At 45.9% G+C, this 15694-nt stretch overlaps 7 non-coding genes across 7 annotated transcripts; all 7 read right to left on the bottom strand.

Moving 5' to 3' along the window:
* Nucleotides 1-1594: 1594 nt before the first annotated feature.
* On the bottom strand, nucleotides 1595-1785 carry LOC130350492 (U2 spliceosomal RNA). The gene has a single exon (XR_008887587.1). It is a non-coding gene; the product is annotated as a U2 spliceosomal RNA (small nuclear RNA).
* A 2096-nt stretch (nucleotides 1786-3881) lies between these two features.
* On the bottom strand, nucleotides 3882-4072 carry LOC130350491 (U2 spliceosomal RNA). The gene has a single exon (XR_008887586.1). It is a non-coding gene; the product is annotated as a U2 spliceosomal RNA (small nuclear RNA).
* A 2088-nt stretch (nucleotides 4073-6160) lies between these two features.
* On the bottom strand, nucleotides 6161-6351 carry LOC130350452 (U2 spliceosomal RNA). The gene has a single exon (XR_008887551.1). It is a non-coding gene; the product is annotated as a U2 spliceosomal RNA (small nuclear RNA).
* Nucleotides 6352-8444: 2093 nt separating this feature from the next.
* On the bottom strand, nucleotides 8445-8635 carry LOC130350490 (U2 spliceosomal RNA). Its single transcript, XR_008887585.1, has one exon. It is a non-coding gene; the product is annotated as a U2 spliceosomal RNA (small nuclear RNA).
* A 2093-nt stretch (nucleotides 8636-10728) lies between these two features.
* Nucleotides 10729-10919, bottom strand: LOC130350489 (U2 spliceosomal RNA). The gene has a single exon (XR_008887584.1). It is a non-coding gene; the product is annotated as a U2 spliceosomal RNA (small nuclear RNA).
* Nucleotides 10920-13006: 2087 nt separating this feature from the next.
* LOC130350488 (U2 spliceosomal RNA) lies at nucleotides 13007-13197 on the bottom strand. The gene has a single exon (XR_008887583.1). It is a non-coding gene; the product is annotated as a U2 spliceosomal RNA (small nuclear RNA).
* Nucleotides 13198-15288: 2091 nt separating this feature from the next.
* On the bottom strand, nucleotides 15289-15479 carry LOC130350487 (U2 spliceosomal RNA). Its single transcript, XR_008887582.1, has one exon. It is a non-coding gene; the product is annotated as a U2 spliceosomal RNA (small nuclear RNA).
* Between the last annotated feature and the right edge of the window lie 215 nt (nucleotides 15480-15694).

Below are 15694 nucleotides of genomic sequence, written 5' to 3'. Positions count from 1 at the left end.
ATAAAGCTGTCGCTGCTGTGAAGGTTCTAGGTGACATCACAAATCCCTATGGTTACATACACAACAAAGCTGGGTTGTTGTTGTTTACACTCTGCAAGGCCTGTGGAAGTGAGTGACATCATAGCACTGTAGTTCTGAGGGTTCTAGATGGATGCAACAATCTCCTGTTGCTTCTATGAAGGCCGTAATAGACGACATCACCAAACAGCTCCATAGTCACATACACAGCAAAGGAGAGATGTTGTTTACACCTAGTGATGTCAGTGGTATTGAGTGACATCACAGCACAGTGCTAAGGCTCCTGGGCCTGGACACAGCAGCGGCTGCAATATCTCAACGGAGAATACGTTTATATCTATGTGTGTGTGTGCGCGTATATATATATATATATATATATATATATATATATATATATATATATATTTCTCCGCCGAAATCACTTTTAAACCCATTTCCACCTTTTTTTCCCTTCTCTTCCTCTTACTTTTTTTTCACGTTTTTTTACGTTTTTCTCCTTTTCGCCTCTTTTCTGGGCGTATTATTCTTCTTTTTCTTCTTTTTTTTCGTCTAATGCATACCCCATCAGTGCAGCAATGCTTATTCAATACCGCCAGCAGATGGAGACACTGGGGGATAATTTTCTAAGGATTTATACTGATTTTTCCTGTCTGAATTTGTCGCACAGAAAGTTGCAGGCCAAATATGTGTGACATTTCTGCGACTTTAGCTTCTAGAGCATTTTTACAACATTATACATAGGTGCTGAATACATAAAAAGCGACTGTTCAGCGACAGACAAGTCGCATCGGCTGAAAGTAGGCCAGAATGTCAGTCCATGTTGGAGCAGGTTTAGATACAGTCTAAAGCATAGATCTCAAAGTCTGTGCACAGAATTTAGCAAGGGCCTCGCACCTTCTGATGCATCAGGTAGGTGCACAATAGCATAGCCTAACCCTCTGTACTTTGGTCTATATTGATGCGGGACATAGACAGCCAGCTGATGACCAATCCATTAGTGCAATGGATGGCTGGAAGCATTTGTCTTTGCCTTTGCAATACCACAGAAGCAATGCATGGTCAATGTACAGCAATGACACACCTGTGTGAACAGCCAGGAGACCCCCCCCCCCCATGTTATGTTACATAGTTACATACTTAGTACGGTCGAAAAAAGACATATGTCCATCAAGTTCAACCAGGGAATTAAGGGGTAGGGGTGTGGCGCGATATTGGGGAAGGGATGAGATTTTATATTTCTTCATAAGCATTAATCTTATTTTGTCAATTAGGAACATTCAGCACCCACCCGCTATCAAGGCAGCTGCCTATCATGTCATGCCCTACCTGCACAGGTGTGCTGGCTACTCAAATGATCCAATTAAGGAGGCCATTTAGTCAGCAGCAGCAGAAGTCCTGTGCCTGGACGCTCCAACAGGGGCCAGACACAAGCAGAAGCAGAAGCAGCAGAAGCAGCAGCAGCACCACCTTTTGTTTTTTGGCTGCAGCAGTAGCAAGGCCCACAGGGCTGGCTAGCTGGCTAGCCAGCAAGCAGGTAGCAATGAAAGTAGGAATCTTTCTTTTTAACCCTGTAAGGGGGTGGTGCACTGTACCCGAAGATACTGCCATATCGGGTCAATGCATAGGGCGACGGAAGCAAGCTTCGAAATCGGCCCCCGTTCTCAAAAATCCATTTAATATATGGTCCCCAGATAGGGGACGTATCAGATATTAAACTGATAAGAACAGATACTACACTTGATCTTAGCCAAAAGGCCGAGAAGCGATAACCGTGAAAGGGGCGGGCCCAACAAGGTCCCCTTCATGGGCACTATCACTGCTTGCTGTCAGGGAGGCTGCCAGACAATTTTCCATGCACACTCTGGGCTGGGGGGCAGTCAACCACCAGTACACACAGCAGAACCTAAACCCATACCATTATTGCTAAGCAGCAAGACAGGGGCCCATTGCACTCCCACGGGGCCTTTTTAAATGCAATCCATAACCCGGATTTGCCAGGAACCCTTCTTACTCCTCCTACTTGCATGTGACACTGGGCTTAGGATCTGCATAGGAAACACACACACAAGCACACACCTACCTTTGTTGCCTGCAGATGCCTCCTTGGCTGTCCCCAAACGGTATCAAACCAACACCCACGGGAAGCTGTAAGCATAGAGGACATGCCTGCACCCCATTGGACTTACCTGTGTGGGTTAAATCCGGGTTATTTGACAACCTATGGCGGTGATGGTTCTGCTCAGGCAGAGCAGTGCTGATGCTCCTCATAAAGCTGTCGCTGCTGTGAAGGTTCTAGGTGACATCACAAATCCTTATGGTTACATACACAACAAAGCTGGGTTGTTGTTGTTTACACTCTGCAAGGCCTGTGGAAGTGAGTGACATCATAGCACTGTAGTTCTGAGGGTTCTAGATGGATGCAACAATCTCCTGTTGCTTCTATGAAGGCCGTAATAGACGACATCACCAAACAGCTCCATAGTCACATACACAGCAAAGGAGAGATGTTGTTTACACCTAGTGATATCAGTGGTATTGAGTGACATCACAGCACAGTGCTAAGGCTCCTGGGCCTGGACACAGCAGCGGCTGCAATATCTCAACGGAGAATACGTTTATATCTATGTGTGTGTGTGCGCGTATATATATATATATATATATATATATATATATATATATATATATATTTCTCCGCCGAAATCACTTTTAAACCCATTTCCACCTTTTTTTCCCTTCTCTTCCTCTTACTTTTTTTTCACGTTTTTTTACGTTTTTCTCCTTTTCGCCTCTTTTCTGGGCGTATTATTCTTCTTTTTCTTCTTTTTTTTCGTCTAATGCATACCCCATCAGTGCAGCAATGCTTATTCAATACCGCCAGCAGATGGAGACACTGGGGGATAATTTTCTAAGGATTTATACTGATTTTTCCTGTCTGAATTTGTCGCACAGAAAGTTGCAGGCCAAATATGTGTGACATTTCTGCGACTTTAGCTTCTAGAGCATTTTTACAACATTATACATAGGTGCTGAATACATAAAAAGCGACTGTTCAGCGACAGACAAGTCGCATCGGCTGAAAGTAGGCCAGAATGTCAGTCCATGTTGGAGCAGGTTTAGATACAGTCTAAAGCATAGATCTCAAAGTCTGTGCACAGAATTTAGCAAGGGCCTCGCACCTTCTGATGCATCAGGTAGGTGCACAATAGCATAGCCTAACCCTCTGTACTTTGGTCTATATTGATGCGGGACATAGACAGCCAGCTGATGACCAATCCATTAGTGCAATGGATGGCTGGAAGCATTTGTCTTTGCCTTTGCAATACCACAGAAGCAATGCATGGTCAATGTACAGCAATGACACACCCCTGTGTGAACAGCCAGGAGACCCCCCCCCCCCCCATGTTATGTTACATAGTTACATACTTAGTACGGTCGAAAAAAAGACATATGTCCATCAAGTTCAACCAGGGAATTAAGGGGTAGGGGTGTGGCGCGATATTGGGGAAGGGATGAGATTTTATATTTCTTCATAAGCATTAATCTTATTTTGTCAATTAGGAACATTCAGCACCCACCCGCTATCAAGGCAGCTGCCTATCATGTCATGCCCTACCTGCACAGGTGTGCTGGCTACTCAAATGATCCAATTAAGGAGGCCATTTAGTCAGCAGCAGCAGAAGTCCTGTGCCTGGACGCTCCAACAGGGGCCAGACACAAGCAGAAGCAGAAGCAGCAGAAGCAGCAGCAGCACCACCTTTTGTTTTTTGGCTGCAGCAGCAGCAAGGCCCACAGGGCTGGCTAGCTGGCTAGCCAGCAAGCAGGTAGCAATGAAAGTAGGAATCTTTCTTTTTAACCCTGTAAGGGGGTGGTGCACTGTACCCGAAGATACTGCCATATCGGGTCAATGCATAGGGCGACGGAAGCAAGCTTCGAAATCGGCCCCCGTTCTCAAAAATCCATTTAATATATGGTCCCCAGATAGGGGACGTATCAGATATTAAACTGATAAGAACAGATACTACACTTGATCTTAGCCAAAAGGCCGAGAAGCGATAACCGTGAAAGGGGCGGGCCCAACAAGGTCCCCTTCATGGGCACTATCACTGCTTGCTGTCAGGGAGGCTGCCAGACAATTTTCCATGCACACTCTGGGCTGGGGGGCAGTCAACCACCAGTACACACAGCAGAACCTAAACCCATACCATTATTGCTAAGCAGCAAGACAGGGGCCCATTGCACTCCCACGGGGCCTTTTTAAATGCAATCCATAACCCGGATTTGCCAGGAACCCTTCTTACTCCTCCTACTTGCATGTGACACTGGGCTTAGGATCTGCATAGGAAACACACACACAAGCACACACCTACCTTTGTTGCCTGCAGATGCCTCCTTGGCTGTCCCCAAACGGTATCAAACCAACACCCACGGGAAGCTGTAAGCATAGAGGACATGCCTGCACCCCATTGGACTTACCTGTGTGGGTTAAATCCGGGTTATTTGACAACCTATGGCGGTGATGGTTCTGCTCAGGCAGAGCAGTGCTGATGCTCCTCATAAAGCTGTCGCTGCTGTGAAGGTTCTAGGTGACATCACAAATCCCTATGGTTACATACACAACAAAGCTGGGTTGTTGTTGTTTACACTCTGCAAGGCCTGTGGAAGTGAGTGACATCATAGCACTGTAGTTCTGAGGGTTCTAGATGGATGCAACAATCTCCTGTTGCTTCTATGAAGGCCGTAATAGACGACATCACCAAACAGCTCCATAGTCACATACACAGCAAAGGAGAGATGTTGTTTACACCTAGTGATGTCAGTGGTATTGAGTGACATCACAGCACAGTGCTAAGGCTCCTGGGCCTGGACACAGCAGCGGCTGCAATATCTCAACGGAGAATACGTTTATATCTATGTGTGTGTGTGCGCGTATATATATATATATATATATATATATATATATATATATATATTCTCCGCCGAAATCACTTTTAAACCCATTTCCACCTTTTTTTCCCTTCTCTTCCTCTTACTTTTTTTTCACGTTTTTTTACGTTTTTCTCCTTTTCGCCTCTTTTCTGGGCGTATTATTCTTCTTTTTCTTCTTTTTTTTCGTCTAATGCATACCCCATCAGTGCAGCAATGCTTATTCAATACCGCCAGCAGATGGAGACACTGGGGGATAATTTTCTAAGGATTTATACTGATTTTTCCTGTCTGAATTTGTCGCACAGAAAGTTGCAGGCCAAATATGTGTGACATTTCTGCGACTTTAGCTTCTAGAGCATTTTTACAACATTATACATAGGTGCTGAATACATAAAAAGCGACTGTTCAGCGACAGACAAGTCGCATCGGCTGAAAGTAGGCCAGAATGTCAGTCCATGTTGGAGCAGGTTTAGATACAGTCTAAAGCATAGATCTCAAAGTCTGTGCACAGAATTTAGCAAGGGCCTCGCACCTTCTGATGCATCAGGTAGGTGCACAATAGCATAGCCTAACCCTCTGTACTTTGGTCTATATTGATGCGGGACATAGACAGCCAGCTGATGACCAATCCATTAGTGCAATGGATGGCTGGAAGCATTTGTCTTTGCCTTTGCAATACCACAGAAGCAATGCATGGTCAATGTACAGCAATGACACACCTGTGTGAACAGCCAGGAGACCCCCCCCCCCCCCATGTTATGTTACATAGTTACATACTTAGTACGGTCGAAAAAAGACATATGTCCATCAAGTTCAACCAGGGAATTAAGGGGTAGGGGTGTGGCGCGATATTGGGGAAGGGATGAGATTTTATATTTCTTCATAAGCATTAATCTTATTTTGTCAATTAGGAACATTCAGCACCCACCCGCTATCAAGGCAGCTGCCTATCATGTCATGCCCTACCTGCACAGGTGTGCTGGCTACTCAAATGATCCAATTAAGGAGGCCATTTAGTCAGCAGCAGCAGAAGTCCTGTGCCTGGACGCTCCAACAGGGGCCAGACACAAGCAGAAGCAGAAGCAGCAGAAGCAGCAGCAGCACCACCTTTTGTTTTTTGGCTGCAGCAGCAGCAAGGCCCACAGGGCTGGCTAGCTGGCTAGCCAGCAAGCAGGTAGCAATGAAAGTAGGAATCTTTCTTTTTAACCCTGTAAGGGGGTGGTGCATTGTACCCGAAGATACTGCCATATCGGGTCAATGCATAGGGCGACGGAAGCAAGCTTCGAAATCGGCCCCCGTTCTCAAAAATCCATTTAATATATGGTCCCCAGATAGGGGACGTATCAGATATTAAACTAATAAGAACAGATACTACACTTGATCTTAGCCAAAAGGCCGAGAAGCGATAACCGTGAAAGGGGCGGGCCCAACAAGGTCCCCTTCATGGGCACTATCACTGCTTGCTGTCAGGGAGGCTGCCAGACAATTTTCCATGCACACTCTGGGCTGGGGGGCAGTCAACCACCAGTACACACAGCAGAACCTAAACCCATACCATTATTGCTAAGCAGCAAGACAGGGGCCCATTGCACTCCCACGGGGCCTTTTTAAATGCAATCCATAACCCGGATTTGCCAGGAACCCTTCTTACTCCTCCTACTTGCATGTGACACTGGGCTTAGGATCTGCATAGGAAACACACACACAAGCACACACCTACCTTTGTTGCCTGCAGATGCCTCCTTGGCTGTCCCCAAACGGTATCAAACCAACACCCACGGGAAGCTGTAAGCATAGAGGACATGCCTGCACCCCATTGGACTTACCTGTGTGGGTTAAATCCGGGTTATTTGACAACCTATGGCGGTGATGGTTCTGCTCAGGCAGAGCAGTGCTGATGCTCCTCATAAAGCTGTCGCTGCTGTGAAGGTTCTAGGTGACATCACAAATCCCTATGGTTACATACACAACAAAGCTGGGTTGTTGTTGTTTACACTCTGCAAGGCCTGTGGAAGTGAGTGACATCATAGCACTGTAGTTCTGAGGGTTCTAGATGGATGCAACAATCTCCTGTTGCTTCTATGAAGGCCGTAATAGACGACATCACCAAACAGCTCCATAGTCACATACACAGCAAAGGAGAGATGTTGTTTACACCTAGTGATGTCAGTGGTATTGAGTGACATCACAGCACAGTGCTAAGGCTCCTGGGCCTGGACACAGCAGCGGCTGCAATATCTCAACGGAGAATACGTTTATATCTATGTGTGTGTGTGCGCGTATATATATATATATATATATATATATATATATATATATATATATATTTCTCCGCCGAAATCACTTTTAAACCCATTTCCACCTTTTTTTCCCTTCTCTTCCTCTTACTTTTTTTTCACGTTTTTTTACGTTTTTCTCCTTTTCGCCTCTTTTCTGGGCGTATTATTCTTCTTTTTCTTCTTTTTTTTCGTCTAATGCATACCCCATCAGTGCAGCAATGCTTATTCAATACCGCCAGCAGATGGAGACACTGGGGGATAATTTTCTAAGGATTTATACTGATTTTTCCTGTCTGAATTTGTCGCACAGAAAGTTGCAGGCCAAATATGTGTGACATTTCTGCGACTTTAGCTTCTAGAGCATTTTTACAACATTATACATAGGTGCTGAATACATAAAAAGCGACTGTTCAGCGACAGACAAGTCGCATCGGCTGAAAGTAGGCCAGAATGTCAGTCCATGTTGGAGCAGGTTTAGATACAGTCTAAAGCATAGATCTCAAAGTCTGTGCACAGAATTTAGCAAGGGCCTCGCACCTTCTGATGCATCAGGTAGGTGCACAATAGCATAGCCTAACCCTCTGTACTTTGGTCTATATTGATGCGGGACATAGACAGCCAGCTGATGACCAATCCATTAGTGCAATGGATGGCTGGAAGCATTTGTCTTTGCCTTTGCAATACCACAGAAGCAATGCATGGTCAATGTACAGCAATGACACACCTGTGTGAACAGCCAGGAGACCCCCCCCCCCCCCATGTTATGTTACATAGTTACATACTTAGTACGGTCGAAAAAAGACATATTTCCATCAAGTTCAACCAAGGAATTAAGGGGTAGGGGTGTGGCGCGATATTGGGGAAGGGATGAGATTTTATATTTCTTCATAAGCATTAATCTTATTTTGTCAATTAGGAACATTCAGCACCCACCCGCTATCAAGGCAGCTGCCTATCATGTCATGCCCTACCTGCACAGGTGTGCTGGCTACTCAAATGATCCAATTAAGGAGGCCATTTAGTCAGCAGCAGCAGAAGTCCTGTGCCTGGACGCTCCAACAGGGGCCAGACACAAGCAGAAGCAGAAGCAGCAGAAGCAGCAGCAGCACCACCTTTTGTTTTTTGGCTGCAGCAGCAGCAAGGCCCACAGGGCTGGCTAGCTGGCTAGCCAGCAAGCAGGTAGCAATGAAAGTAGGAATCTTTCTTTTTAACCCTGTAAGGGGGTGGTGCACTGTACCCGAAGATACTGCCATATCGGGTCAATGCATAGGGCGACGGAAGCAAGCTTCGAAATCGGCCCCCGTTCTCAAAAATCCATTTAATATATGGTCCCCAGATAGGGGACGTATCAGATATTAAACTGATAAGAACAGATACTACACTTGATCTTAGCCAAAAGGCCGAGAAGCGATAACCGTGAAAGGGGCGGGCCCAACAAGGTCCCCTTCATGGGCACTATCACTGCTTGCTGTCAGGGAGGCTGCCAGACAATTTTCCATGCACACTCTGGGCTGGGGGGCAGTCAACCACCAGTACACACAGCAGAACCTAAACCCATACCATTATTGCTAAGCAGCAAGACAGGGGCCCATTGCACTCCCACGGGGCCTTTTTAAATGCAATCCATAACCCGGATTTGCCAGGAACCCTTCTTACTCCTCCTACTTGCATGTGACACTGGGCTTAGGATCTGCATAGGAAACACACACACAAGCACACACCTACCTTTGTTGCCTGCAGATGCCTCCTTGGCTGTCCCCAAACGGTATCAAACCAACACCCACGGGAAGCTGTAAGCATAGAGGACATGCCTGCACCCCATTGGACTTACCTGTGTGGGTTAAATCCGGGTTATTTGACAACCTATGGCGGTGATGGTTCTGCTCAGGCAGAGCAGTGCTGATGCTCCTCATAAAGCTGTCGCTGCTGTGAAGGTTCTAGGTGACATCACAAATCCCTATGGTTACATACACAACAAAGCTGGGTTGTTGTTGTTTACACTCTGCAAGGCCTGTGGAAGTGAGTGACATCATAGCACTGTAGTTCTGAGGGTTCTAGATGGATGCAACAATCTCCTGTTGCTTCTATGAAGGCCGTAATAGACGACATCACCAAACAGCTCCATAGTCACATACACAGCAAAGGAGAGATGTTGTTTACACCTAGTGATGTCAGTGGTATTGAGTGACATCACAGCACAGTGCTAAGGCTCCTGGGCCTGGACACAGCAGCGGCTGCAATATCTCAACGGAGAATACGTTTATATCTATGTGTGTGTGTGCGCGTATATATATATATATATATATATATATATATATATATATATATATATTTCTCCGCCGAAATCACTTTTAAACCCATTTCCACCTTTTTTTCCCTTCTCTTCCTCTTACTTTTTTTTCACGTTTTTTTACGTTTTTCTCCTTTTCGCCTCTTTTCTGGGCGTATTATTCTTCTTTTTCTTCTTTTTTTTCGTCTAATGCATACCCCATCAGTGCAGCAATGCTTATTCAATACCGCCAGCAGATGGAGACACTGGGGGATAATTTTCTAAGGATTTATACTGATTTTTCCTGTCTGAATTTGTCGCACAGAAAGTTGCAGGCCAAATATGTGTGACATTTCTGCGACTTTAGCTTCTAGAGCATTTTTACAACATTATACATAGGTGCTGAATACATAAAAAGCGACTGTTCAGCGACAGACAAGTCGCATCGGCTGAAAGTAGGCCAGAATGTCAGTCCATGTTGGAGCAGGTTTAGATACAGTCTAAAGCATAGATCTCAAAGTCTGTGCACAGAATTTAGCAAGGGCCTCGCACCTTCTGATGCATCAGGTAGGTGCACAATAGCATAGCCTAACCCTCTGTACTTTGGTCTATATTGATGCGGGACATAGACAGCCAGCTGATGACCAATCCATTAGTGCAATGGATGGCTGGAAGCATTTGTCTTTGCCTTTGCAATACCACAGAAGCAATGCATGGTCAATGTACAGCAATGACACACCTGTGTGAACAGCCAGGAGACCCCCCCCCCCCCCATGTTATGTTACATAGTTACATACTTAGTACGGTCGAAAAAAGACATATGTCCATCAAGTTCAACCAGGGAATTAAGGGGTAGGGGTGTGGCACGATATTGGGGAAGGGATGAGATTTTATATTTCTTCATAAGCATTAATCTTATTTTGTCAATTAGGAACATTCAGCACCCACCCGCTATCAAGGCAGCTGCCTATCATGTCATGCCCTACCTGCACAGGTGTGCTGGCTACTCAAATGATCCAATTAAGGAGGCCATTTAGTCAGCAGCAGCAGAAGTCCTGTGCCTGGACGCTCCAACAGGGGCCAGACACAAGCAGAAGCAGAAGCAGCAGAAGCAGCAGCAGCACCACCTTTTGTTTTTTGGCTGCAGCAGCAGCAAGGCCCACAGGGCTGGCTAGCTGGCTAGCCAGCAAGCAGGTAGCAATGAAAGTAGGAATCTTTCTTTTTAACCCTGTAAGGGGGTGGTGCACTGTACCCGAAGATACTGCCATATCGGGTCAATGCATAGGGCGACGGAAGCAAGCTTCGAAATCGGCCCCCGTTCTCAAAAATCCATTTAATATATGGTCCCCAGATAGGGGACGTATCAGATATTAAACTGATAAGAACAGATACTACACTTGATCTTAGCCAAAAGGCCGAGAAGCGATAACCGTGAAAGGGGCGGGCCCAACAAGGTCCCCTTCATGGGCACTATCACTGCTTGCTGTCAGGGAGGCTGCCAGACAATTTTCCATGCACACTCTGGGCTGGGGGGCAGTCAACCACCAGTACACACAGCAGAACCTAAACCCATACCATTATTGCTAAGCAGCAAGACAGGGGCCCATTGCACTCCCACGGGGCCTTTTTAAATGCAATCCATAACCCGGATTTGCCAGGAACCCTTCTTACTCCTCCTACTTGCATGTGACACTGGGCTTAGGATCTGCATAGGAAACACACACACAAGCACACACCTACCTTTGTTGCCTGCAGATGCCTCCTTGGCTGTCCCCAAACGGTATCAAACCAACACCCACGGGAAGCTGTAAGCATAGAGGACATGCCTGCACCCCATTGGACTTACCTGTGTGGGTTAAATCCGGGTTATTTGACAACCTATGGCGGTGATGGTTCTGCTCAGGCAGAGCAGTGCTGATGCTCCTCATAAAGCTGTCGCTGCTGTGAAGGTTCTAGGTGACATCACAAATCCCTATGGTTACATACACAACAAAGCTGGGTTGTTGTTGTTTACACTCTGCAAGGCCTGTGGAAGTGAGTGACATCATAGCACTGTAGTTCTGAGGGTTCTAGATGGATGCAACAATCTCCTGTTGCTTCTATGAAGGCCGTAATAGACGACATCACCAAACAGCTCCATAGTCACATACACAGCAAAGGAGAGATGTTGTTTACACCTAGTGATGTCAGTGGTATTGAGTGACATCACAGCACAGTGCTAAGGCTCCTGGGCCTGGACACAGCAGCGGCTGCAATATCTCAACGGAGAATACGTTTATATCTATGTGTGTGTGTGCGCGTATATATATATATATATATATATATATATATATATATATATATTTCTCCGCCAAAATCACTTTTAAACCCATTTCCACCTTTTTTTCCCTTCTCTTCCTCTTACTTTTTTTTCACGTTTTTTTACGTTTTTCTCCTTTTCGCCTCTTTTCTGGGCGTATTATTCTTCTTTTTCTTCTTTTTTTTCGTCTAATGCATACCCCATCAGTGCAGCAATGCTTATTCAATACCGCCAGCAGATGGAGACACTGGGGGATAATTTTCTAAGGATTTATACTGATTTTTCCTGTCTGAATTTGTCGCACAGAAAGTTGCAGGCCAAATATGTGTGACATTTCTGCGACTTTAGCTTCTAGAGCATTTTTACAACATTATACATAGGTGCTGAATACATAAAAAGCGACTGTTCAGCGACAGACAAGTCGCATCGGCTGAAAGTAGGCCAGAATGTCAGTCCATGTTGGAGCAGGTTTAGATACAGTCTAAAGCATAGATCTCAAAGTCTGTGCACAGAATTTAGCAAGGGCCTCGCACCTTCTGATGCATCAGGTAGGTGCACAATAGCATAGCCTAACCCTCTGTACTTTGGTCTATATTGATGCGGGACATAGACAGCCAGCTGATGACCAATCCATTAGTGCAATGGATGGATGGAAGCATTTGTCTTTGCCTTTGCAATACCACAGAAGCAATGCATGGTCAATGTACAGCAATGACACACCTGTGTGAACAGCCAGGAGACCCCCCCCCCCCATGTTATGTTACATAGTTACATACTTAGTACGGTCGAAAAAAGACATATGTCCATCAAGTTCAACCAGGGAATTAAGGGGTAGGGGTGTGGCGCGATATTGGGGAAGGGATGAGATTTTATATTTCTTCATAAGCATTAATCTTATTTTGTCAATTAGGAACATTCAGCACCCACCCGCTATCAAGGCAGCTGCCTATCATGTCATGCCCTACCTGCACAGGTGTGCTGGCTACTCAAATGATCCAATTAAGGAGGCCATTTAGTCAGCAGCAGCAGAAGTCCTGTGCCTGGACGCTCCAACAGGGGCCAGACACAAGCAGAAGCAGAAGCAGCAGAAGCAGCAGCAGCACCACCTTTTGTTTTTTGGCTGCAGCAGCAGCAAGGCCCACAGGGCTGGCTAGCTGGCTAGCCAGAAAGCAGGTAGCAATGAAAGTAGGAATCTTTCTTTTTAACCCTGTAAGGGGGTGGTGCACTGTACCCGAAGATACTGCCATATCGGGTCAATGCATAGGGCGACGGAAGCAAGCTTCGAAATCGGCCCCCGTTCTCAAAAATCCATTTAATATATGGTCCCCAGATAGGGGACGTATCAGATATTAAACTGATAAGAACAGATACTACACTTGATCTTAGCCAAAAGGCCGAGAAGCGATAACCGTGAAAGGGGCGGGCCCAACAAGGTCCCCTTCATGGGCACTATCACTGCTTGCTGTCAGGGAGGCTGCCAGACAATTTTCCATGCACACTCTGGGCTGGGGGGCAGTCAACCACCAGTACACACAGCAGAACCTAAACCCATACCATTATTGCTAAGCAGCAAGACAGGGGCCCATTGCACTCCCACGGGGCCTTTTTAAATGCAATCCATAACCCGGATTTGCCAGGAACCCTTCTTACTCCTCCTACTTGCATGTGACACTGGGCTTAGGATCTGCATAGGAAACACACACACAAGCACACACCTACCTTTGTTGCCTGCAGATGCCTCCTTGGCTGTCCCCAAATGGTATCAAACCAACACCCACGGGAAGCTGTAAGCATAGAGGACATGCCTGCACCCCATTGGACTTACCTGTGTGGGTTAAATCCGGGTTATTTGACAACCTATGGCGGTGATGGTTCTGCTCAGGCAGAGCAGTGCTGATGCTCCTCATAAAGCTGTCGCTGCTGTGAAGGTTCTAGGTGACATCACAAATCCCTATGGTTACATACACAACAAAGCTGGGTTGTTGTTGTTTACACTCTGCAAGGCCTGTGGAAGTGAGTGACATCATAGCACTGTAGTTCTGAGGGTTCTAGATGGATGCAACAATCTCCTGTTGCTTCTATGAAGGCCGTAATAGACGACATCACCAAACAGCTCCATAGTCACATACACAGCAAAGGAGAGATGTTGTTTACACCTAGTGATGTCAGTGGTATTGAGTGACATCACAGCACAGTGCTAAGGCTCCTGGGCCTGGACACAGCAGCGGCTGCAATATCTCAACGGAGAATACGTTTATATCTATGTGTGTGTGTGCGCGTATATATATATATATATATATATATATATATATATATATATATATATTTCTCCGCCGAAATCACTTTTAAACCCATTTCCACCTTTTTTTCCCTTCTCTTCCTCTTACTTTTTTTTCACGTTTTTTTACGTTTTTCTCCTTTTCGCCTCTTTTCTGGGCGTATTATTCTTCTTTTTCTTCTTTTTTTTCGTCTAATGCATACCCCATCAGTGCAGCAATGCTTATTCAATACCGCCAGCAGATGGAGACACTGGGGGATAATTTTCTAAGGATTTATACTGATTTTTCCTGTCTGAATTTGTCGCACAGAAAGTTGCAGGCCAAATATGTGTGACATTTCTGCGACTTTAGCTTCTAGAGCATTTTTACAACATTATACATAGGTGCTGAATACATAAAAAGCGACTGTTCAGCGACAGACAAGTCGCATCGGCTGAAAGTAGGCCAGAATGTCAGTCCATGTTGGAGCAGGTTTAGATACAGTCTAAAGCATAGATCTCAAAGTCTGTGCACAGAATTTAGCAAGGGCCTCGCACCTTCTGATGCATCAGGTAGGTGCACAATAGCATAGCCTAACCCTCTGTACTTTGGTCTATATTGATGCGGGACATAGACAGCCAGCTGATGACCAATCCATTAGTGCAATGGATGGCTGGAAGCATTTGTCTTTGCCTTTGCAATACCACAGAAGCAATGCATGGTCAATGTACAGCAATGACACACCTGTGTGAACAGCCAGGAGACCCCCCCCCCCCATGTTATGTTACATAGTTACATACTTAGTACGGTCGAAAAAAGACATATGTCCATCAAGTTCAACCAGGGAATTAAGGGGTAGGGGTGTGGCGCGATATTGGGGAAGGGATGAGATTTTATATTTCTTCATAAGCATTAATCTTATTTTGTCAATTAGGAACATTCAGCACCCACCCGCTATCAAGGCAGCTGCCTATCATGTCATGCCCTACCTGCACAGGTGTGCTGGCTACTCAAATGATCCAATTAAGGAGGCCATTTAGTCAGCAGCAGCAGAAGTCCTGTGCCTGGACGCTCCAACAGGGGCCAGACACAAGCAGAAGCAGAAGCAGCAGAAGCAGCAGCAGCACCACCTTTTGTTTTTTGGCTGCAGCAGCAGCAAGGCCCACAGGGCTGGCTAGCTGGCTAGCCAGCAAGCAGGTAGCAATGAAAGTAGGAATCTTTCTTTTTAACCCTGTAAGGGGGTGGTGCACTGTACCCGAAGATACTGCCATATCGGGTCAATGCATAGGGCGACGGAAGCAAGCTTCGAAATCGGCCCCCGTTCTCAAAAATCCATTTAATATATGGTCCCCAGATAGGGGACGTATCAGATATTAAACTGATAAGAACAGATACTACACTTGATCTTAGCCAAAAGGCCGAGAAGCGATAACCGTGAAAGGGGCGGGCCCAACAAGGTCCCCTTCATGGGCACTATCACTGCTTGCTGTCAGGGAGGCTGCCAGACAATTTTCCATGCACACTCTGGGCTGGGGGGCAGTCAACCACCAGTACACACAGCAGAACCTAAACCCATACCATTATTGCTAAGCAGCAAGACAGGGGCCCATTGCACTCCCACGGGGCCTTTTTAAATGCAATCCAT

Source organism: Hyla sarda, unplaced genomic scaffold (genome assembly GCF_029499605.1).
Source record: "Hyla sarda isolate aHylSar1 unplaced genomic scaffold, aHylSar1.hap1 scaffold_946, whole genome shotgun sequence".
NCBI lineage: Eukaryota > Metazoa > Chordata > Amphibia > Anura > Hylidae > Hyla > Hyla sarda.
The sequence above is the reverse complement of the archived record's forward strand: the minus strand, read 5'-3'. Positions and strand labels throughout refer to the sequence as shown.